This window comes from Eriocheir sinensis, chromosome 38 (assembly GCF_024679095.1).
Source record: "Eriocheir sinensis breed Jianghai 21 chromosome 38, ASM2467909v1, whole genome shotgun sequence".
Lineage (NCBI taxonomy): Eukaryota > Metazoa > Arthropoda > Malacostraca > Decapoda > Varunidae > Eriocheir > Eriocheir sinensis.
Window position 1 is genome coordinate 3791405 of NC_066546.1, and position 24770 is coordinate 3816174.

A 24770-nucleotide genomic window follows, 5' to 3' on the forward strand; every position below is an offset into this window, starting at 1 on the left:
CGGTAAAAAAAAAGAGGGAGGAAAAGAAAAGTAAGGTCTTAAGTGAGAGACAGTAGAGGAGAGATACAAATGGGTGGTCAATGAAGAGAAGGTGGATGAAGAGTGAAAGGACTTGACTGAGGGTTTTGGCCTCAATGAGGATTCGAATGGAGATAGAATTAGACTTTGATAGGATAATAGAAGAGTCAAAGCGGGACAGGCGTGAGAGGCAGGTATGCATGGAGGTGCTGTAAGAGTTTTCTCAGCACACACAGCGTTCACCTGAGCTCTTCTAAAGTCAACACTGGGATTTATTTTTCCTCTACGAACAAAAATAAAAGTTTAGACCTGTTAACTTTCATGGAGAGAGAGAGAGAGAGAGAGAGAGAGAGAGAGAGAGAGAGAGAGAGATATGGGGGCGTGGAGATGGGGGGGCGGGAGGGAGAAGGAGACCCAGTATTACATATTTCCAATTGTTTAACCTTTCAAAAGTACAACAAAAGCCTGGAGCAATTAATTCATGTAACAGTTGACGGACATGACACTGTTAATTGGTTGTTTCTATTGCATACCTGAATGCCTTAACTTTCATTTTTTCTCTGTAGCACAGCAGTCGAAAATTTTCTCTATCCTCTGTCTTTAGGCATTGGCCAAGCTTGCACGTGATATATTAAGAACATATAAATAGACATATAAGTAATTTATTTAAAAAAAAACAACGATGACAGTTGATTGTTATTTGAATAGATTTCAATTAGACTTAGATTAGGCATAAATCATTAGAAAGAAAAGTAACAAGAATTACAATAAAGACAAGCAAGTAACCATAACAATTCTGATGATAATCGTAAGAGTAATAATAATATAATATAAATGATTGTATTATTATTATTGTTATTATTATTATTATTTTTATTATTATTATCATTATTATTATTATTATTATTATTATTATTATTATTATTATTATTATTATTATTATTATTATTATTATTATTATTATTATTATTATTATTATTATTATTATTATTATTATTATTATTATTATTATTATTATTATTATTATTATTATCATTATTATTATTACTATTATTATTATTATTATTATTATTATTATTATCATTATTATTAATAATTCTAATAATAAAAATAATAATAATAATGATAACAATAAAAATAATAAAAATAATAAAACAACAATAAATATAACGATGATCAGGTAAAAGCAGCAACAAGGTGAATTAAGGAGTGCATGACCAGCGGAGCCTTCCTCTTTCCAACAATCTGGGGCGCCGTAAGCTCCAGAAGCAGCGCAATTAACATCATTATTTATTAGCTGAAAGTTAACAGTTAAAACCTCGACAAATCCGGCAGGTGGCGAGAGATTATGCCGACGCTTCAGAATAACGTATATTCAGCAGCTTTTGCGTTTGATAAAATATGAAAAAAATAACACTCAGTATCCAGAATTAAGCCTCACACGAGTGCATTATTGCTTTGGATAATCTGTTTGACCGGACTGATAAACTCTCCTTGTGATTCAAAATTTGAAAAAGATAAAATATAACCCAATTAATACATCGCTGTAGCGGCCTAGTGCTAGGGATGATGATAATCCCTATTTAATTACTAAACAGTTTCAAACACCTGGAATTTACGTGGGTATTCATCACGTTTACAATGGGGCTAAAGATTAACCACGCGTGTAGGCTGAAATGTTCTGAATAAACTTTATGTATTGAGGGAGACCTTCATAAAAAACATTACATATTGAAGGGGACTTTCAAAGCTGCTTCGGTGTGGGAGGCAGCACTTTGCTCATCGGTCCACCTGTGTGGAGCTTATGTCGCTATTGCCATACTAAGGGAGCGGACAGTACACCGGTGTCCTGTACACGTAAGCAGCTTTGAAAACCCCACCTTAAGGCTCGAACAAATAGTACGTTAACATGCAAACGTTAAATACGTAAATGCTATTCCCGAAAAAAATAACATCGTAGAAATAAAGGAATGAAAAAAAATGGTGATAGCGAAAAAAAAATGACGAGATATTGAAAGGCTGCGGAATGGATAGCCTAGAAACTAAAAAAGCTAAACAAAAACGGACGCACAACTGGCATAAACTGTTACAAACACAACATGCTACAACATAACAACCTCAGTAATTAAGTGTAGACATTGAATGAAACACCAAACAACATAACAACCTCAGTAATTAAGTGTAGACATTGAATGAAACACCAAACAACATAACAACCTCAGTAATTAAGTGTAGACATTGAATGTAACACCAAACAACATAACAACCTCAGTAATTAAGTGTAGACATTGAATGTAACACCAAACAACATAACAACCTCAGTAATTAAGTGTAGACATTGAATGTAACACCAGACAACATAACAACCTCAGTAATTAAGTGTAGACATTGAACGTAACACCAACATTGAGTGAGAAACAAAAGGATATATTATTTCATACCAACGAAGGGAAAATTGAATAACATACATCATTTCCCATAGTTATTCCCTAGTAAGACCTAAACTACAGAAAAATGACGGGATGACGAGTGTGGAAGTCTAGTCCCATGAATTCGTAATCTGTGAATGCAATCAAAGAAATACTCATACGTATTCCCTATTGAAATCCGCTACCACATGCGGACTGAGGTGAGTGAACCGTGAAGGGGACGCATGATGAATGACAAGGATATGTATTGATCTAACACTTTTTTTTTTACATACATGACATGAATGGGTGTGCCCTCTCTCTCTCTCTCTCTCTCTCTCTCTCTCTCTCTCTCTCTCTCTCTCTCTCTCTCTCTCTGTGTGTGTGTGTGTGTGTCTGAGGGAGAGATGTTTATAGCTATAATTTGCAGGATTGAAGTTATTGTCGTACTGAATTCAATAGTATTACCCTTGCACTCACAAATGCACATTGCTTAACCACATTTGGATTTAGATCAGTTTGTTAGAATATTTGCCTGGAATTTTTTTGTCAGTGTGGGCCAAGGATTCACATTTTTTTTCATCCCATTTAGTCACAGTTACATGATGAATATGATCTCTGAGTGGATAATGATGATAATGATTTGAACTGTAAAAGAAGTAATGTTAAAAAGGGGGAAGACAAAGCAGTGGAGAGGAGAAAAAGGCGAATAAGTGAAACAAAGAGAATAAGGAAATTTGTTGGTTATGATGATGACGTCAAAATATGGAAATGGTGGTGAAAATTAGGTTAAAATATTGGGATGGTGGTTATATTAAGATTAACGAGGGTGATAAGGCGGTGAGGGAAAAAAGTATAAAAAAAAATTGATATTCCTGATAATGCGGATGCTGTCAATGTAGATTAAAAAAAAAGGAATATCGAACCAAAGAGCGGATAATAATGTCCATAATTATATTGAAATTGATGGTACTGAGCACACCCTCACCCACAAACAAACAAACAAACAAACAAACAAACGCAAACACACACGTCTAATCTCTCTCTCTCTCTCTCTCTCTCTCTCTCTCTCTCTCTCTCTCTCTCTCTCTCTCTCTCTCTCTATCTATCTATCTATCTATCTCTATCTATCTATCTATCTATCTATCTATCTATCTATCTATCTATCTATATCTCTCTCTCTCATCCCTCCCTCCAGGCAATACAGGTAAAGAATCAATATTATCGGTAAAGGTAAATCACAGACTCCTCTTCTCGCTTTCAGGACGAGGCCAGCCAATCTACCAGTGAGTTTCGTAATCAGCCTAACCTGAGTCCCACCGACAACCAATCACCGCTCGTTAATACCAGAGCTCAAGGGGACTTACCTGGGCAGCTCACAGCAGGTAAGACGAGGAGAAGGGAAAGCGGGTAAGGAGTGCATGAAGGAAAGGAATGAAGAGGAAGGATTAAAGTGAAAAAAGTGAATGAAAGTGGAGAAATGCGACGAAAAAGGTGAAGGGAAAAAAGAGAATGAATGTGGAGAAATGAGATGAAAAAGGTAAAATTGAGGAAAGGAAGAGATAAATGGATAAATGGAGAAACCTTGAGAAATTAGATTGGAAGAAAGGAAGAAACGATAGGAGAGGGAAGATAGAGGAATAAGAGTTTGAAATTTGATGAAGGGAAAAGAAAAACTGAGATAAAACTTATCAACCTGTGCAATTGAAATTATTAAACGAAAGTGTGAAAAGAAAGTGGATAAAAAACACAAAGGGGTGGGAAAAAATAGTTTGAACAAGGAAGGAAATGAAAGCAGGATGGAAATGGATGAAGAGGAAAATGAGAAGGGATATAAAGGTCAACTCCAACAGATGAAAGTGAAAAAAAGGGGAGGAAAAGAAAGATAAAAAATTATGTAGGCGCATCAGAAGGGATGAAGGGAGAACGAAGAGGAGGATAACAGGAAATACGGATTAATGAAAGGATAAAGCTGACAAGACAAAGGAAAAACAAGAAAAGGGGGGCCAAAATAGACATGAGAAATAGCAAATACGAAAGGAAAGAAGGAACAGTGCTAAAAGGATGATAAAAAAAAATATGAGAAGAAGAAACACAAGAAAGCAACACTGATGGGCAGGTTGGATAAGAACGGCAGTGTAAAACAGAAAACACACACGGAAATAAACTCTGCCCCCCGAAAAAACAGGCGCATAAAGGAAGCAACTGTAAGAGCAGGGTGGATAGAAAAGGTTGAGATACAGAAACAAAAAAATCATGACATTCGTTGCAAAAAGAAAAAAAATTGTGTATATATTTATTCATGAATCTATCTATCTATCTATCTATTTAACGAAATACTCGCATGTCGCTTTTTAGTTTCCGGAGCATTGCTGGAAAGTGTATGAAAACATGGAATACGCGATGAATCCTTACACTCTCTATATTAAAGTTTACTTTTAAATTTGCATCTCCAATAAAACTGACTCTTTTATTCCTCCACCGTTTGAAACTAATGGATAGCAGTTATGACAGTTAAAAAAGTAAGCAGCGATCACAGGATCCATCGAAAAACACATACACACACGAATAATGCAAACTGATAACGCCGATCAAAGAAAACTCAGTAAAACATCGATGCGGGTGAGTAATCCGCAACACAAACACCACACCATCATCAAACACAAGCAGGAGACACACGCTACAAAACTGTGTTGAAATAAAAATAAAGGCACAGGATAACAGCCGCATCAAGGGAAAGCAAAGCCATATATATGAGCAAAGATATTGCCATCGTAACGGAATAAAGAAGTTATGAGGACGCACTAAACCGCATATGGAACACAATTTTGCGCAAAAAAAAAAAAAAAATAATGATAACTTTAATACTACTACTACTAACAATAATAATAATAATAATAATAATAATAATAATAATGATAATAATAATAATAATAATAATAATAATAATAATAATAATAATAATAATAATAATAATAATAATAATAATAATAATAATAATCATAGTAATAATAACAGTATACTACTACGTTTACTACTACTGCTGTTATTCGTCCTTCTCCTTTTACTACTATTACTACTACTTACAAGACTACGACTATGACTATTACTACTAACACAGCTGTTACTACTATAACAAATACTAATAATTTCACGTAGCAAAAGACCAGACCAAGATGGCAAGCAGAGTAAAGGCAGCAATTAACTCCCTCCTTAGCGAAGCGTTTAATTAATTAACTCGCCACAGGTATAAGAGCTTACAGGGTACACAGGTCACCTTCTCAGCGGTGCACGATTAGCGGCAAATGGGGAACAGACACGCCCGCTCCTTCCTCCCTTCCTTCCTTCCCGTGCCTTGCCCCTCGTCGGCTGCACCTCACCGCCGAAAACTGTCCGTGATACTCTCCGTTGATTGGAAGTGACGGATTGTTGTTGTTTTCTGTTCTTTGTTTACATTTTATTTTCTGTGGGGTTATTCCGTGCTGCAGAATAACGAGGCCGTACCCATCTATGACGTCACACCTACACCCACCCACCCACCCACCCACACACACACACACACACACACACAGGCACATGCACACTCACATTTTCGTTCCACATCGTTTCGGGTGTGGCAGCAGCTTTCAAGGTCCTGCGCCTCGCCATTAGTGTCTACGCGGAAGTAAATAAAGTTACAGGAAAATGTTTTCTTTTTATTACCTGAGTGAACCAACTCTTCCATAAAATGCATTAAATGTTTGTCTCTGTCTGTCTGTGTGTTTGCTCTCTCTCTCTCTCTCTCTCTCTCTCTCTCTCTCTCTCTCTCTCTCTCTCTCTCTCTCTCTCTCTCTAATTTTGTTGGTTTATTTATTTATTTATTTATTTTTGGCAACTTGATATATGCTCATGCTGGGACGTAACGATAGATTGATAGGTATAAATGGGTTTCTAGGTCGAGAGAAAGAGAGAAAGAGGCAGCCCTATTTGGTCCCCCTCTGTTCTTTTATTAACCACTCCCTTTTTCCTCTCGCCCGACCCTCTCACTTATTTAAGCAGTACGGCCGCTATGAGCCTGTCCTTCCCTCTTCTCCCGTCCACAGTAATCCTCTCTCTCTCTCTCTCTCTCTCTCTCTCTCTCTCTCTCTCTCTCTCTCTCTCTCTTAACCCTCACTGCCCATTGCTCCTACCAATGTTTTTTCTCCTTTTATCACAATATTTTTACTCCCCCACTACATTCCCCCTCCTTTCCCCCGCTTCCCTGCTTACCTGCTTTTCCTCTCCCCCTCTTTCTTCCCTCCCTCATTCCCTTCTTTCTCTCGATTCCGCTCTTCTATGCGAACGTAAAAACCGCAATTTTCTCAACTTTTTTACGGAAGATTAAACTCACAGTCTCTCTCTCTCTCTCTCTCTCTCTCTCTCTCTCTCTCTCTCTCTCTCTCTCTCTCTCTCTCTCTCTCTCTCTCTCTCTCTCTCTCTCTCTCTCTCTCTCTCTCTCTCTCTCTCTCTCTCTCTCTCTCTCTCTCTCTCTTTACACACACACACACACACACACACAAACACACACACACTTTCAGCTTTGGTTTTAGTTTTTTTCTAGAATTCAGTTTCACGAAGACCTGAAAACATAAAAGATCAAAATACTAAACGATAAAGTCTGAGACGATACAAATACTAAAAACACAACAAAACCGTGAAATTGAGGAAATATAGTTCAAAGAAATACAAAGAGTGGCCCTTACAGTATTGCGAATTCAATTAGTAGACTGTTTATGTGGTGCGCGTTGCATCTACACTATTCCTATCAACCATCACACTCACGTCTACTATAATTACCACCACTACCAGCACCAGCACCACCTCCACCGCCAGCACCACCACGCATGTTCAATCGCCATAACCACGAACATTATCCCCCGCCGCCATCACAATAAGAAGAGCAATCACCATCACCATTAGGCCTAGCTTCACCCCCACTGACGCCACGACCCTCCTCACCACTGCTACGGTCATTGCTCGCACCAACATCATAAAAAATACCAGTAATATCAGCTTCAGCAGTACTAACATCACCACTAACACCACCAAAACAGCATCTACACACCACCACCATCCCCACCACTACTGTCACTACCACTACCACAATTAGAAAAACACCCTTAAGGTCAACTTCAATAACATTACAAACATCACAAAAACTAAATCACCATACACTTGCTGTATCATCGCCATCACACACAAAAGTTATCGCCACTACCACCGTAAGAAATAACAATAACATCAGCATTTAGATAACCACCACCGCCACACACATCACCACCAGCACATCTATAACATCTGCCATATCTCGCCCACCACATCCTCCACCACCATCACCTCAAAAACTACCTTCACTCTCTATTACCGCCAATCACAGTCATCATAACCTCCATCAGAAATACCCGGCAACACCAGTCCTAGGACCACCACCACCACCACCATCGACATTATCGCGAAACACACTCACGTAATCACATGCAAATGAAGCAGAATTCACACGTTTCACATCACAAGCATCAGCTCGGTAATTTATCAGCCGCTGCAGTCTTCGTCATGTTTCCCATTGGAACATCAGACCTAAAAACTAAAACAAAAAAACTCACAAAAATAGATGTAACAAGGATCAAAACTGTCTATGTTTCTATGTCAAGATCTGCAGGAAAGTATTGATCCCTCTGCTCTGAGTTTGATCGCTGGCTTCAAATAGAGTGGCCACAATGCACATCACTTCCCTCTGCATAAAACACTATAAGAAAATACCCAATTCTTCGTAGCATATTCTCTATAACTCGTTGTTGTACATAAAAGCAATTTTGTTTGTCCCTCATATAACACCTCACTTAGTTTAAAAAAAAAATATATATATATATATATATATATATATATATATATATATATATATATATATATATATATATATATATATATATATATATATATATATATATATATATATATATATATATATATATGTAGAGGTTCTAAACATCATACAGAAACGAAATACTCCAATAAGTACCCAAGTCAATGTTCTGTTATCTCCGCAATTCTTAATTTTACATTAAAGCAGCTTTTGATTACTCCTCATTTACCATGCAGCCCAAAGATTAAAACAGATGTCGGGGTTTTAAAAATCATTCAAAAGAAAAGTAATGGTACAAAAAAATATCGAATTCAACGTTCCATTTTCACGGCAATTCGTTGTTCTGGTATTTGTCGCGATCTTGATGGCGTGACACGCTTGACGATATATGATTGGCCGAAGATCGGATACTTGCAAACAACAGAGGCAAAACTGTATATTCCTTTCATTATCGTGTTGTATATATTTGCTGTGGAAACTCGGAAGATGCAAACCAACGATAAGGAAATAGAAGTGTAAAGAACAACCTATAACTGAACTGCACGACTCACGAGAACAATAAAGTGATATTGAGCAGGAGTATGAAGAATGAGCGGGAGGAAATAGAAGAGGAATGAGAAAGCGATATGAAAGTTTTCGGGAGCAAGTATATATTCAAATCCAGTGGCATCAACGTAAACTCTTTGAAGAAGAAATTTCAGTGAAAGAAGACTAAAAATAAATGTGTCTGCATAAAATGAAAATGTAAATGTGACCGAAAAAAAATCCACGAAAGCTAACAGAAGCAACGATGTGCAAATAGCATGAGAAAAGATTAAAGAAATGAAGAAAAAGGCCCCCAGTGCAGATTTTCTTTTTTTTACGATTCGCCTAGGGCGCAGACAGGCTTTCTTGGTGGGGCCTGCAGCCCATTATGGAGCAGGCAAGTGTTTGAAGTGGCGCCATCTTGCTTGGCTCATGCTGCCCCCTTTTCTAGGAGTTCATCTTTGATGCTCTCTTTAAAGAGAATCTAGTGTTCGGATTGATAGATGGTCTTCAGGACAGCATGTGGGTAGTCTTTGGCCACTCGGCGATGACCGAAAAATTGTCAGCTCGTAGCAGCGGCGGGCGGGACGCGAACCAGCGTCCTCCTTGACGCCGCGCCCGGACGCTGACCACTCAGCCACGGCCTCCCCCAGATGGGGAGAAACAAATATGTCAAGCAACTAATGTACTAAGACCAAAGGAACTAATACAGTAGAAAAAAAGAGAAAACAGTTCATCAAACAAAAATCAGAGAAAAGCAATAGCCAGACGAATAAGAGGCAAAGCGATGATGTAAGAAGAACCGTACAGATACTGACGTAGACAATACCGAAAATTAGATCCCGGCGAGGCGAGGGATGGCAGTAATAACGCCCTGATGAGATCAATCCATGGAAGAAACAGGAAGAAGCAGGAGGGGAAGACAGGGAAGTGCAGGCTTAGGAAAAGAAAAAAAAGGTGGGAGGAAAAAGGAAAACTATGGGAAAAAGAAAGAAAATGTGATGAGCCAAAGAGGGAAAATTATGGAGAAAAAATGTGGTAGAAACGAGAGGCTGGAAATGAAGAAGGAAACGAGATGAGATGCTAAAGGTTGGGAAAGATATGAAGTAGGAAAGCAAAAAATAAGCATATATACTTTCCAAAAAGGAAAAGGGGAGCAAAAATATGCTTAATAGCGAGGACTGAAAAATAAACATAGATATAAACAAAATGGACTGGCATGAAGAAGGAGAAGATGAGATGCTAAAAGATGGGAAAGGAAATGAGATGAATGATGAAAAAAAAGAGAAAAGAAGCTTACTGGAATAGGATTGAAGATGATGCACAGGAACTATAGAAAAAGGAAAAAACGGGTACCATAGGAGACAGGATGGGAAGAAGAGAGTTTTCTAGAGGAGCGGACCGAGTTAATGCAAGTATGAAGATTTGCAGGAGGAAAGGGAAAGAGATGCAAATGAATCGGAGGCTTTAAGGGGGAGAGAAGAAGATGAGGGGAAGCTTGAAAATACGGAAACCATTACGGGTGGGCCTGAAATCAATCAGAGAGAGGAATACATAATGTGAGGGTACGTAGGTAAATGAAAATGACCACCTGAGATGCATTAGGAAGATGAGTCTGTGGTTGGGTAGAGAAGGTCAGAGAGAGAGAGAGAGAGAGAGAGAGAGAGAGAGTGTAATGATTTTAAATTCAGATACAGAGATGAACAATAGCAACACACACACACACACACACACGCACATACAAACACACACACACACACACACACACACACACACACACACACACACACACACACACACACACACACGCACCCCCCCCCACACACACACACACACACACACACACACACACACATCCTTCACCTCTCTCTGTCTCCCGGTCGTGTCTTCCTGGAACATGCCAGTTATATCCGCGCTATGGACCTGAGGCAACGATTGTCTGATATCGCCAACACCGCCGCTACCATGCACTAGCCGTGTGCCTTTTGTTAAGTCTAAGCGAATGTGAGTTTATGAATGAAAGTTTACGGTGTTTTACCTAACTGGTTTAGATGTGCTTGTGTTTGTAACTGTGTGTGTTTGTTCATCAAAATGCGTTTCTTTTCAGGAACGCAATGAGTTAATTGTGTTTTGCGAAAATTATTTTGATTTGTGTGGTTATGTAACCTGACATACTCTGGCATTCTCTCTCTTACCTTGATTGTTTTATGGTCTTTTCCACTGCATCATATTATGCAGGCCACTATAAAAAAAAAATGAAAAAGTGCACGGCACGCAACTCAGACAAATGAGTCAAGCAAAAAATGTGATGAAAAAGCTTTTTCTTTATGTTAGCGAGGTGCCTTGATACTCTTTTCTTTTAATAGTTTCATGGCCAAGAGAAAACCCACGCACTGGGTTATTCTGTATAAATTTCCATCAAAGTTGTTGAAATAATTATGTTGAAATATTATTTTATATGACAATTATATATATATCCTACAATATCACTTTTATCGTTTTGTTTTCACTGGCAAATATATCGCTGTGGAAATGGGCACATTTCATTTTCAGCAATACGGTTTATTAGCAATATTTTTTTTCTTTTTTTCTTTTTCACGTTTCGGCCTATTCCGCCGGTATGCTTTCTTGGTGGGGCATGATGGTCGACCCCAGCCCGTAATGGCACAGGCAAGTGGTCGACCCCAGCCCGTTATGGCCCAAGCAAATGTTTATAGTGCCACCATCTTGCTTGGCTCATGCTGCCCCCTGGAACTCATCTTTGACCTCTCTTTAGAAAAAGAGTTGAGTCCAGGTTGATAGGTGGTCTTCCGAACAGCATATACACGCATGGGTGATCGTAGGCCACTTGGCGGTGACTGAAAAATGAAACCTCTTGCGGAGAGCAGATCTCGAACCGGCGTCCTCCTGGACCCAGCGCCGGCAAGCTGACCACCCAGCCTCCTAATATTTTGTTCTAAAGTCTAGTTATTTAGATATCAAATTTTCTTTATATCTATGTATCTACATATATTACAACATTTATTATATTTCTGATAAGAAACTAAATATATAAATTCATCAATCAGGCAACGTCAACACCAAATATATAATGTATCTTATATGTACGTACTTTGGTATGTATGTAATATGTACGCATAGGTGTGTATCTGTCATCCACGTAACTACAACCTATCTCTTTTTTTTTTTTTTTTTTACTTGTCTCTGCGGTCCTCAACATCAGCCAACCATCCTGAGGGCGACAGCTGACTAATGAACAATTATCTGTTCATTATCCTTCTGGTGGGTAATTAAGGAAATTTATACCTGGAGTTTGCACATGATATATATATATATATATATATATATATATATATATATATATATATATATATATATATATATATATATATATATATATATATAGAGAGAGAGAGAGAGAGAGAGAGAGAGAGAGAGAGAGAGAGAGAGAGAGAGAGAGAGAGAGAGAGAGAGAGAGAGAGAGAGAGAGAGAGAGAGAGCGAGAGAGAGAGAGAGAGAGAGAGAGAGAGAGATAGAGAGAGAGAAGCGCCAGAGGTCATTCCGTGCAGGGCGAGGTCATTACCACGAGAGTTAGACGTTCTCGAGGCCGCGGCCTTCTGATAATGTCACAGCCAAGGGGATTCTCAGCTCAGAACGAGAGAATCTTTGAACCCCAAACGAGGAGACCTTCAAACTTAGTGATTCTTTTCCTATCTAAATGCAACTTTGCCTTGCTAATTCACACGATAAAATCTACATTCAACCTAATCAATCCTAGCCAAACGTATCCCATTACTTAGCCTAACATAACACAACAACAATCCCAGCAAAATCCAACTGTAACTGGCATAACCACACCTCACATCCTACCATTCCTAACTAAACCTGATCTATTTTAATCTGACCCAACCTAACTCCACTTCATCGATGAACCAATAAAAATATTGATATAGCTTAATCTAGAGCGAACCAAGATATTGACTTATTCTTTCAGAAAAGAAAGGGTGGAGGACAGATGAGATAAAAGAGGCAATTAAGGAGAGAAGGAGGACCCACAAGAAAACGTTACAGATATATGTGACAGAGGATTTGACAGATAGTCAAAAGAAAAAGTACAGAGAGTACCACGTTGTTGAAGAGACTTTACCACTTATGTATATGCATGATGTCATGATATCCATTCATGTAAACTACACTGCCATGTAAACTACACTGGTAAGTGATGATATGTTGATTAAATAATGGGTGAATATTGAAACCTGTTCATTCTGTCATCAGGTGTGAAGGTTGATTGATTTATCATTTTGTTTGTCTCTGTTTGCAAATGTTCTCTTATTTCTCACTCACTTTTCAACAATAAGTAAGGATACAATATATATTAGGTAGGCCTGTCGGCTTGGCGATAACATTAACTAACATAAGTATAACTAATGCCTACTGATAAACTGACGCATATGGATGGAGTTGATTTAACTGGCTTTCATGTATCGCCATAAGAGGTTACACACGTCAGGACCATCGATATATCTTACGATGTTGATAAATTAGTTGGCTCTCTGTATGTTCAGCGTTACTGAGACCATCAAAAGGAATTATGTAGATACTGAGAGGAACATTGATTCCCACCTCACCACCAGGGCTTCCAATGGACCACCAGGAGGGTCTCCTCGAGCACACTCCTCCGTTTACGTCAAACACTTGAAGAGATTAATTAATTTGCTCCACCTCCGAGGCTTGTGGGCGTCCCTTCACTGTCCCCCCCTTCAGGGATGGCATTGACGGCGAGTGATCGAGTTCCGGGAGGCGAGCCACTAGGTGGTGTTCGTGGAGAAGACAGGTATGTGGGTGCGAAGCAATGCCACGGAGAAATCGCTGCCTTGACACCCAACACACACACTCCATTCGTGCCACCTGTCGGCAACCACCACCATTGTATTTCAGAGATACACAACTTCAATTATGTCCCCCGTCGATGCACTGGTGCCGAAAACCTACACAGTCTATTTACATTATATTCACCCTAGCAGTCATCTAACACACACACACACACACACACACACACACACACACACAGAGAGAGAGAGAGAGAGAGAGAGAGAGAGAGAGAGATACTGTGTTCAGTCTAGTTACATACGGAGGAAGCCGTTCTAGGAAGTGTTATCCACGGAGAGTCTTGATGGTGCTGTGGGAATCCATGTTCATCTCAGTATGCATATCTTTAGGATGGTCTCACGGGCGCTGAACACACAGGAAGCCAATAAATTTATGGACAACTTAAGACGGATTAATGGTGTGTCTGTATGCCCCCTCTTTTGGCGATACAAGACCGTCAATCATACAGAATGAGGTTCGTGCCTTCCTCAAGGCGAAAACGTTAATTGTTGACAGAGAGCGAACACTGTTTCCCTTAATATAAGTAGAGCGGAAGTGTGTGGTTTGAGGTCCCTGCTGTATCCGTCAATTGATTAATGAGCTCTAAGATCTCTCTGAGAGGGTACTGGCTACCGATCGCAAGTCCAGCAAGTGATCTGCCTTGGGTGAATGATATACTGCAAGGGCGTATCTTGTTATTCACTCGATATTCTACACCAGCAGCATCAAAACAGTCTATTTCAGGATATCCTTACTGACACACACACTCCGCTCACATTCCTTGCTGCTAAAAATTCACCTAACACCAAAACAGTCTATTTGTGCATCTCCCCCACTATTTGCCATCCTCGATTCACGAAATAAATGAAAGTCAGGAAAGCAAAGACTATCTTGAGGGGGTTAGTTTTCATTATCATATAAAAAACGAACCGATTGCAATCCTCACCACTGACTCTACAGTATAACACAAAGGTTTTCAGATTTCAGTGGACAACAACGAAACAATTCATAAATTACTAATGCCTTAGCTCAGCCTATTCCATTTCCATCCATGCACAATGCAGCCAACATTCTCCTATCTGTTGTTATTCTAATACTCTCTTCTCCATCGTGAACTCACGGTGCAAACCATATTTCAACAAACAAAAAGTCAAACTACTCACCCACCACAGTAACCCTTTCCATTTCAAACCTTGCCCAACGTAAGGTAACCAACATTCCCCCATCATTCATTACTCTAATACTTTCTCCTTAATTACGACCTAACGGTACACATCATTACAATATCGTTCATCTGATTGCCTACAATATACCATTTATACCTGAAAATGGTCCTCTCCTAATGTCAACGTGTCTTCGCTTGCCAATTACAAATAAGAAGGGGAACCATTTGCTTACGCTTGAGTGGCATTAAAAAATAAAAGATGATAATAAATGCATAATAAACGATGCGGAAATAATGAAGAAAAAAAAATGTATGAGCCTTCCTTTTTCTCGCTTCCATTTGCATGTGTTTTCTTTTTTTCATACACTCTTTTTTCAATAAGAAGTGGTGGAAAAATATTTATTGAGTTGGCGAGTCGGCTTGCTAACATTTTTCAGCATATATTTATCATTTCTCCTTTGCGATGAATAAGTTAAAGAATATGCAGGTAATGTCTGTCTGTTTGTCTGTATGTAGGTTTGTCTGTCTGTCTGTATGTCTGTATGTATGTATGACTGTGGTATAATTCTGAAAAAAATGTTGCATATAAGAATTAAAATATGAAAAGTATGGGATGAAAAAGTTTGACAAAGAAAAAAATGCTCTAATATTTACAGCTAAGGCGTCGTTAGCTGCACAAAGTCTCATCATAATTTGCTGAACGTAAAAAATGGTGTAGGTGAGAACGTGTTTTTTGTATATGAATATCTGTTTTTTGTCTCCATCTTTTTTTTTATCTTTCTAATCTTTCTGTGCGTGTGTATGTGTCCGTGTATACATCTTCTTCCTTCTCTCTGTCTGTCTTGCACCATTTGAAGTCCCCAGCCGGTCATTACACGTTCCGACCATAAATAAGTTTTGTCATTCTTTATCATTCCCTACTCACGTTATTCATTTTTGTTATCTTAAAATCAGCCAACGTGTTTCTTTCACCTCCTTCACATTCTACCTTCTGATTTCAAGTTTCAGATTTAGCTCAGATATTTTACAGTATAAGTTCGAAATCACGTCCATGCGTCATTGCACATCAGCATCTGGATATCCTACGTATTGTTTATCGCTAATATTGCGAATTGAGTTCCTTTGTATTGATGGTGTAACTGTGCTTCTGCGTAATGTTGCGAAGTCCTTGATAATACACCAAAAAATATTATGTTGCTGATAGTACGAATACTGAAAAGGACAACCCCCCAAAATCGGTATACATAACCCTGTTAAATGCACCTATATAAGTCAAAACAATATGTATATAATAAACTTTCTTTTCTTGTAACAATTTCATGGAACTTTTTTTTAGTCAATAGCTAAACCTTTTTTACTCCAGCATTTATGTTCCTTGGATATGCCGTTGTCTCTGGTTCATTTTTGTAGCCGTGATATTTACCTAAACTTCTTTCATCGTAGTTTTGCTGCCTGGGTCTTTGTGTCTGTTTCAGAGGCTTTAAAATATCTCTTAAACATTGCTTTTCTCCGTGGTTCGTTATTTCTTTCGTGAGTTTCGGTCTTGTGGTTTTCGCGGAGAGGAAAATAAAAAGATACCAGCAAACTCTCTCAGCACACGTCACCTCCATTAAATTGAGGCAAGATATTTCACCTCTTTCTCCAAACTCTTCGTCGTCTGACTTAAGAGCAAAATTTATTATCGGCGTAACGCTTTCCGAAGGTTTGAGTTGTGTTTCGCAAAGTTTCGTATCGCCGCACAGCCTGCTCCCGTAAACGGTTTTCAATGCCATGCAAAAGAAGGAGGACAAAAAATATGAGTGAACTTCGCTCCGATTTACACTGAACACAAAAAGCAATACTAACAGTTGAGGCAACGGGATAATTGGTGCCTGCATTGTCAACACAATGCCTCATACAAATGTAAATAACAACACCCTATTGCGGATAAAATATTCGTGCACGATGGAACCGATAAATGAGAAATGAAAGCCGTGTAAGATATTAATGTAGATGCATAAAACAAGACCGCTCAAAGACAAATAAAAGGAAAATAATATTTTTAAAGACTCACTTAGACTAGGTAGTCAAAGAATGGGAAGAAAAAAAAAACAAAATAAATTAGCGGGTGCATAAAACAACTCGTCACATAAAAGGTATTTAAAAGCACGTCAGAAAAGAACAATTACAAAAACAAGGGAACATAAGTAACAAAAGAAAACCATGTTACTAAATGCAAAGTCCCTCTCCGATTATTCTCCTCACCGGCTTCACGTCCTTGCAACGAGGGGAGGAAACTTAAACACAAAGAAACGAAACGGGTTCTGTTCTCTTTGGGGCGATGCTTAAATTCCCTAGAGTGGAGAGGGAAGGATCTATTTAAATTCATGTAGGTGATATTAAGAGGCCTTTAGATAGCCAGGGAAGATGTGAAAAGGTGTACTGGATATTTTTTCACACTTCAACTATTTACATCTACACATACTGAAGAGATCACAGGCACGCCTAAGGAAACAGGATGAGGAAGAAGAGGCCAGGCGTGAGACGAGGTAGGGGTGGGAGTCGTAGGAGCAGGAGGCATCTACGTAAGCCAAGACTAAAGTGATGGGAAGGAATAGGGGAGAAAGGCGGTTAGGACAAGACGAAAGGAGCACCCGAAGTAGAATGAACATGACCTAAAGGGCAGGGGAATGGAAATGCCTACAGGAAGGCTTTGAGGATCGACACAAAGGACCGTCAAGGGACTAAAGGACGGGGGGTGTGGGGAGGTGAGGTGAAGGATGGTAATAGTGAAGGAGAAAGATTGTAGGCTAAGGGAATGTAGGATGGAGGTGGTGAAGTCCTTGAAGAGGGAAAGAAAGGTTGCGCAAAGAGGTGAAGGGTGGAGAGTGAAGGTGAGGGAGAAAAATGATGAAGGTTTTGAGAGAGAGAGAGAGAGAGAGAGAGAGAGAGAGAGAGAGAGAGAGAGAGAGAGAGAGAGAGAGAGAGAGAGAGAGAGAGAGAGAGAGAGAGAGAGAGAGAGAGAGAGAGAGAGAGAGAGAGAGAGTGAGTGTAAAGAAATGGTTACAAAAACTAATTATTAACACACACACACACACACACACACACACACACACACACACACACACACACACACACGCACGCACGCACACACACACAATCACGCACACAAACACAAACATACATGCGTTACTCCTAGAGAGGACGCGAGAGACGGATTTCGTTGTAAAAAGTCACAATTCAACAAAAGACAATAGCGACGAGGGAGCAGAAAGGAATACAAAAGCGGCATAACAAACGCTGAATACTTTTACTGTCGTCTCTCTCTTCCGTCACACTCCTTCCCGGAAAACCGACAAAGAGAAGAAAAACATATATCCAGGACAACAACATAACGTAGACAGAGTGGAAGCGAGGATATGAAAATACAAAGAAAACGAGTGGCATGTTATTAGAGAAGTGAATAACGGAAACAGTAAGGCAATGATTTAACGAGGAAAAAATAAGTGACCTCTTGTGAGGAAAATATTTATGAAAAAGGTCTCCAACAAAATAACATTCCACAGAGAGAGAGAGAGAGAAACATGAGGACTTGCAGACACAAAGAGACAAACGACTAGACAACATACACACATACACACACACACACACACACACACCACCCACCCAGCCGACCTGCCTTGGATGACCTCCAGGATTAAGGCCTTAATGCAGCAAAGGAACCGCGCCTTCCACACGGACCGAGCAAGATACAGGGCCCTTCGCAACACAGTCATCAGGGATATCGCAGTGGCGAAGAAGGAGTACTACCCCCAAGAACTACAACACCTGGAGGGCAATAACACCAGCAAGTTGTTCTCCAAGATACGCCATTTGTGTGGTCTGGGCAACCCGTCGTGGGCTTTCCCCTTTCTCCCCTCCTCCTTCTCCCCCCTTGAGATAGCTGAACTGATTAACTCTCACTTTTCCTCCATATGTCAAAGCCTTCCCCCCCTAGACCTTGCCTCCCTCCCCGCCTACCTACCCTCCCCGTCTAATCCTCCCTCTGTGGAGGAGTTTCAAGTTGCCGAAAAGCTCAGATCTCTCAAACTCAAAAGGTCTACTACACCTCTAGATTTACCCATAAAGCTTTATCAGGAGTTTTCCTGTGAACTTGCTACCCCCCTTGCCTCCATCATAAATGCCTCCCTCACTCAGAGCAAATGCCCCACAGATTGGAAAACCTCATTCGTCACTCCCATCCCCAAAGTCACCAACCCCACCTCACTTAATGAACTAAGACCCATTGCCATCACTCCAATCCCGAGCCTGCTTTGTGAAGACTTTGTATTTAGCTGGGCATATGATACTATTCATTACAAAATTGATCAGAGGCAGTTCGGCAACGTTAGAGCCTCCTCCACGACACATTGCCTCATTAGTTTCCTTGATTTCATTCTAAAAAACCTGGAAACCAGAAAAACTTCCTCTGCCCTCGCCTTTATTGACTTTCGGAAAGCCTTCGACCTGGTTGACCACACCACTGTCATCACCAAGGCCATAAACATCGGCCAGCCCTCCCACCTGACATCCTGGCTGGCGGACTTCCTGACGCACCGGCACCAAGAACATAAGAACATAAGAACGCAGGAGTCTGCAAGAGGCCGGTAGGCCTGTACGAGGCAGCTCCTATGCGTCATCAGGGCTGCACCTCCACCCTCCAGTCCCTCTCTGCTGGGGTGCCACAAGGGACGCGCATGGGTCCTCTTTGCTTCCTTATTCTGATCAACAATGCACCGTCAGACGCCCCTCATCGCTGGAAGTACGTGGATGATTCTACAGTGAGCATCTCCATCAACAACACAGCCCCTGACTACACACCCCTACAATACATCCTGGACCGACTACAGAGCTGGACGCAAGACAACCACGTCACCATTAACACCAACAAGACGGTGGTGATGCATTTTCGCACCTCCACCACTGCCATCCCACCGCCAGCCCTGGAGGTTGGCCCTCACCAGCTGCAGGTGGTTGAACCCACCAAACTACTTGGAGTCACCCTGGACAGCAAGCTGAGCTGGGGCAAGCACGTCACCACCATCATCAGGGCGGCTTCCTACAAACTTTTCATGCTGAGGCGCATGAAGGCACTGGGAGCCCCCCAAAGGTCGCTCAAGGACCTGTACACCACCTTCATCCTTCCCAGACTCCTCTACGCCTCTCCTGCTTGGGCTTCCTCCATCAATAAGACCCAGCAACGCCAATTAGAGAGAGTGCAAAGGCGTGCATGCAGACAGATTCTGGGCAATTCTTACACTAACTACGAACATGCACTCACCCAGCTGAATATGCCCACCCTACAGGACCGATACCAGACAAACCTGACCAAATTCGGCAAGTCCCTCCTCCACAACCCCCGTCATAGACTTCTACTTCCACCCGCCCTCCCTCCCCCCACTAGACCCACAAGACACCACAATATTCTCGTCCCGGTCAAAACTCGCACGGACAGGTATCGGCTTAGTGCGATACCGACACTTGTGAGGGTCATTAACACCTCCATGATAACATGACCCCTCCACTCCTACACACACACACACACACACACACACACACACACACACACACACACACACACATCACCCTTCCCCACTTCCCCCATTACTCACCACATTACACATTGTATGGTATTTTTGTGTATTTTCAGCCTTATGGCTGCCTACAAATGAATAAACCATTTATTATTATTATTATTATTACACACACACACACACACACACACACACACACACACACACACACACACACACACACACACACACACAAAGTCCGTCAAACTCTCGCCTACACATTTGCGTTAAGGATTCCTTCGTGGCCCCGATAAGCCAGGCGGAGGAGCTTCGTTGGTATATGAAATCTACTCCAAAAAGAGGCAGGAGAATGCGACCTAAGAAAAATAACCGATATTCTTTTCTTTTTTTTCTTTGGCTTTGGGAAAAGGTAATTTGTGAGTGAAAGAAGAGGAGCTGAATGGTAAAGGACAGTGAAGAAGAAGAGAACGCTAGAACAGAAGTAGAAAAAATACACGAAGAGGATGAAAAAGCATTACTTACCCTACCGAAGAGCCGTGCCCCTACAGGAGTTGGTGGCCTTGGTTTGCCTCATCTTCCAGTCTCTTGTACGCTGCAGCAACTGTTCAACAGAATATCTACCACCAACTGCTCTTATTAGTCCATCTATGTAGCTACTGTTCTCTTCTCGCACTCTTTTCCACGGAAGTCATTCCATTATGCTCACATTTCCCATCTTTCCTCTCCTCATCATGTTTTCCAAAACCTTCATCTGTCTCTTTCTATATTCAACATCAGTTGCCTTCCTACTTCCATATTCTGCAGGCCGTCGTATTTCTTCGTGTATTTTCACATTTCAGCTGCCTCCAACCTCTTCACCATCCGTTAGATTACAGTCCAGGTTTCCGACCAATACAGTATAAGAAAACCGCCCAAAGATATGTTTTTACTACTTCTGGTCTGAAATGAAGTGTCTGTTAATCATCTTACTCTTCAACCTCTGAAATGCCATCTTTGCTTCACAACTTCTCTTTATTTATTCTTCACATCTTCCATCTTCATTAATGTAGCTCCCTAAGTAACTAAAGTCTTGTTTAATTATCTTTTCGTTCATCATTAGAATTAAAGCATCTAGGTGTTGCTATTTTTTTTTATTTTTACTTATTACCATTACTTCAGTTCTGTCAGCATTTATTCTCAGATATTTTCTTCGCTCTGTTCTTTCTCGCCTGGCAGAAGGTCTTGCAGATTCTCTTGCATGTCAGCGATCAGCACCATCGTTAGAATATACTCTTCCTCTTCTGACCTCCGACACAAATTCGTCCCCTTTCTTCAATAAATCTCATGACCCTTTCGCTGTACTGTGAAAACAATCCGGGAATATAACGTAGCCTTGTCGTACTCCTCCTCTTACTTGCGTCCACTCACTTTGCACTGCTCCCTCACGTACCGTTGATTTCTAATTACAATAAAAGTTGTAAATATCTCGAGTCCTTCCCATCCACTCCTACTTGTTTCATCATGTTTATTAACTCCTCATGTTTTACTCAGCCGAATGCTTTTTCATATTCTATTAAACACAAAAACCTATATTGCTGCGACTCTGTTTTTCTTTCACTTAACATCCTTGAAATGAATACAGCACTGGTCTTTTCCCTTCCATAAAACCATATTGTTCCTTTGTCACTTCATTCATTATATGTCCTTTTATTCTCTCTGACACGATCTTAAAAATTACTTTTGCTATTCATGTTATGTTACTTATGGCCCCTATTGCACTGTATTGCACGTTTTTTTGGGGGGTATTGCTATGAAAATCGACTTGCATATTTCTTCTGTAGGTGAACCACTATTGTAGATTTGGTTTTCAATGTGGGTTTACTCTCTTCCTAACGCACGTAACATTTCCACAACCACAACATTTTCATCAACTGCCTTTCAATCTTTCATTTTCTTTGGAGCAGTCTCAACTTCATCCTCCCTGATTGGAGGTCCTGCCGTTGGTACGTCTATTTCTATCTGTTCCGGTCTGTCTTCCTCATATAGTTTTCCAACGTAAAGAGATAAGTGTGCACGTGTATTTATTGAGAACAGAAAAAAGGTTGAGGCTTACATGAACAAATACATTATCATACTATTTTCCTATATGCAAGTAAAAATTCATGCTGATTGTTATGATTCCTTTCTCTCTCTCTCTCTCTCTCTCTCTCTCTCTCTCTCTCTCTCTCTCTCTCTCTCTCTCTCTCTCTCTCTCTCACACACACACACACACACACACACACACAGCTTAGACACGTATTAAGACATATACCGCCAAACTATTGCAGAGAGTCTTCAGGTGACCAAGTGTAGAGAACATTCCTTATGTCCACTGACAGAAGCATCAGACAAAATCAACCATTCTCTATGTCCATGGCTCCTCCTTGGTTAATCCAATACGTGGGACTGTACTTTATTGAAAAGGATTGATGTGCGTCCGCCATCTCTCTCTCTCTCTCTCTCTCTCTCTCTCTCTCTCTCTCTCTCTCTCTCTCTCTCTCTCTCTCTCTCTCTCTCTCTCTCTCTCTCTCTCTCTCTCTCTCTCTCTCTCTCTCTCGTTTCAGTAGTCAGGGGAACGTAACAACAAACAAGTCACCAAGTTGGGTGTCCGAGTGTGTGTGTGTGTGTGTGTGTGTGTGTTCCTCACTGTCGTCAGTCTTTCCTCTATATTCTTCGACATTTTCTCCTCCACCTCCTCCTCCTCCTCTTTCTCGTCTTACTCTTTCTCTCTCCTCTTCATCATTATCTTCCTCCTCCTCCTCCTCCTCCTCCTTCTCCTCCACATCATCATCATCATCAACATCTTTCTCCTCCTCATCATCATCTTCCTCCTCCTCCTTCTCTTTCCCTTCCCCCGTAGCCTTTCTCAAAGTTTGGCAATATATTTCTCTAATACCTGTCTAAAGTGTGTATGTGTGTGTGTGTGTGTGTGTGTGTGTGTGTGTGTGTGTGTGTGTGTGTGTGTGTGTGTGTGTGTGTGTGTGTGTGTGTGTGTGTGTGTGTGTGTGTGTGTGTGTGTGTGTGTGTGTGTGTGTGTGTGTGTGTGTGTGTGTGTGTGTGTGTGTGTGTGTGTGTGTGTGTGAATAAATAGGGAAGAGAGAGAGAGAGAGAGAGAGAGAGAGAGAGAGAGAGAGAGAGAGAGAGAGAGAGAGAGAGAGAGAGAGAGAGAGAGAGAGAGAGAGTAAATTCAAGTAAAAAATCTTAACCCAAACACACAAACCAAAGGTATTAAAAGCATAACACACTGAGGTATGACACTAAATGAGAAACCTTGATATAAACTCCAAGGTATCAAAACACAATCACGAAGATGTAAACGGACAATCTTAACATCAACCCCTACAGTCGATAAAAAAAAAAAGTTATTTATAGCAAGAAGGGAAAATATGGCTGCAGCAGAACGAAACACGATGATAAATCCCGTAAAATAAATGGCTTTTCACTTTTATCGACAGTTAAGGGATAAACGAAAAGAGTGTGAACATCGATCATCGTGAGCATGAATAAGTAAATACATAAATAAACGAACTAACGTCTGCAAAACAAATATACGGGAAAAAGTCGATACATATGTTTTCGGGGCACAGCGGGTAAATACGAAAAAAATGTATAAATGTCAGGACAAAGTAAAAAAATAAAACAAACATAAATAAAAAATAACCCTAAAATAACATATCCAAGAAAATAAGGATAAACACCCATAACAACAGCGATGTGAACGTAACCTTAGAAGAAATATGTGAGAGAAACGTGAATACGAGATAAACTAGATACAGAAAAAAAGTATCTAAGAAACCACATTTAGGAAATGATAGAAGAAACGGGCGATGAAAAACACAATATAGCTATCGAGAAGGAACGCAAAAATATACAAGAAACCTGCCACATGAACAACAGAAGATTCAATCGATTAAAAAAATGAAAAAAATGCCAATAGAACATGAATATGATGATAGAAGCGACTCCAATAAAACATCAGAATACGAGAAACCAGCAATAGAAAACAAATACTTCAGAAAATAGCGATAGAAAACATTAATATACAAGAGGCAATGAAAACATAGAAAGGAATATATAACGTATCAGCGTTTTAGCCGAGGCACCTCTTAAGCACCTTCGATGCCTAAGCACTAAACGCAATCGCTGCTCCACCTCTCAAACACTATCGAGAAAGCTCATATCATTCATTGTTGGCGCTCGAAGCATTCGCGGGATTATCCACAAATCCGCCCAAAGTCATTTACTCAGTCGATTTTATTAATCCTATATTTATCATCTTTTTCAATCGCATTTTTCTCAAAAGTTAATCAGTTTGAGCTTTGCCTTTCTTT

The 24770-nt window shown here is 40.2% G+C and overlaps 1 protein-coding gene across 1 annotated transcript in view; it reads left to right on the forward strand.

Moving 5' to 3' along the window:
* Positions 1 to 3672: 3672 nt before the first annotated feature.
* Positions 3673 to 24770, forward strand: part of LOC127008552 (allatostatin-A receptor-like) — a 79330-nt gene continuing 58232 nt past the window's right edge. Inside the window, exon 1 of the mRNA XM_050880727.1 lies at positions 3673 to 3811. The gene's annotated coding sequence lies outside the window, so the exon portion shown is untranslated. The remainder of the gene's footprint in view (positions 3812 to 24770) is intronic.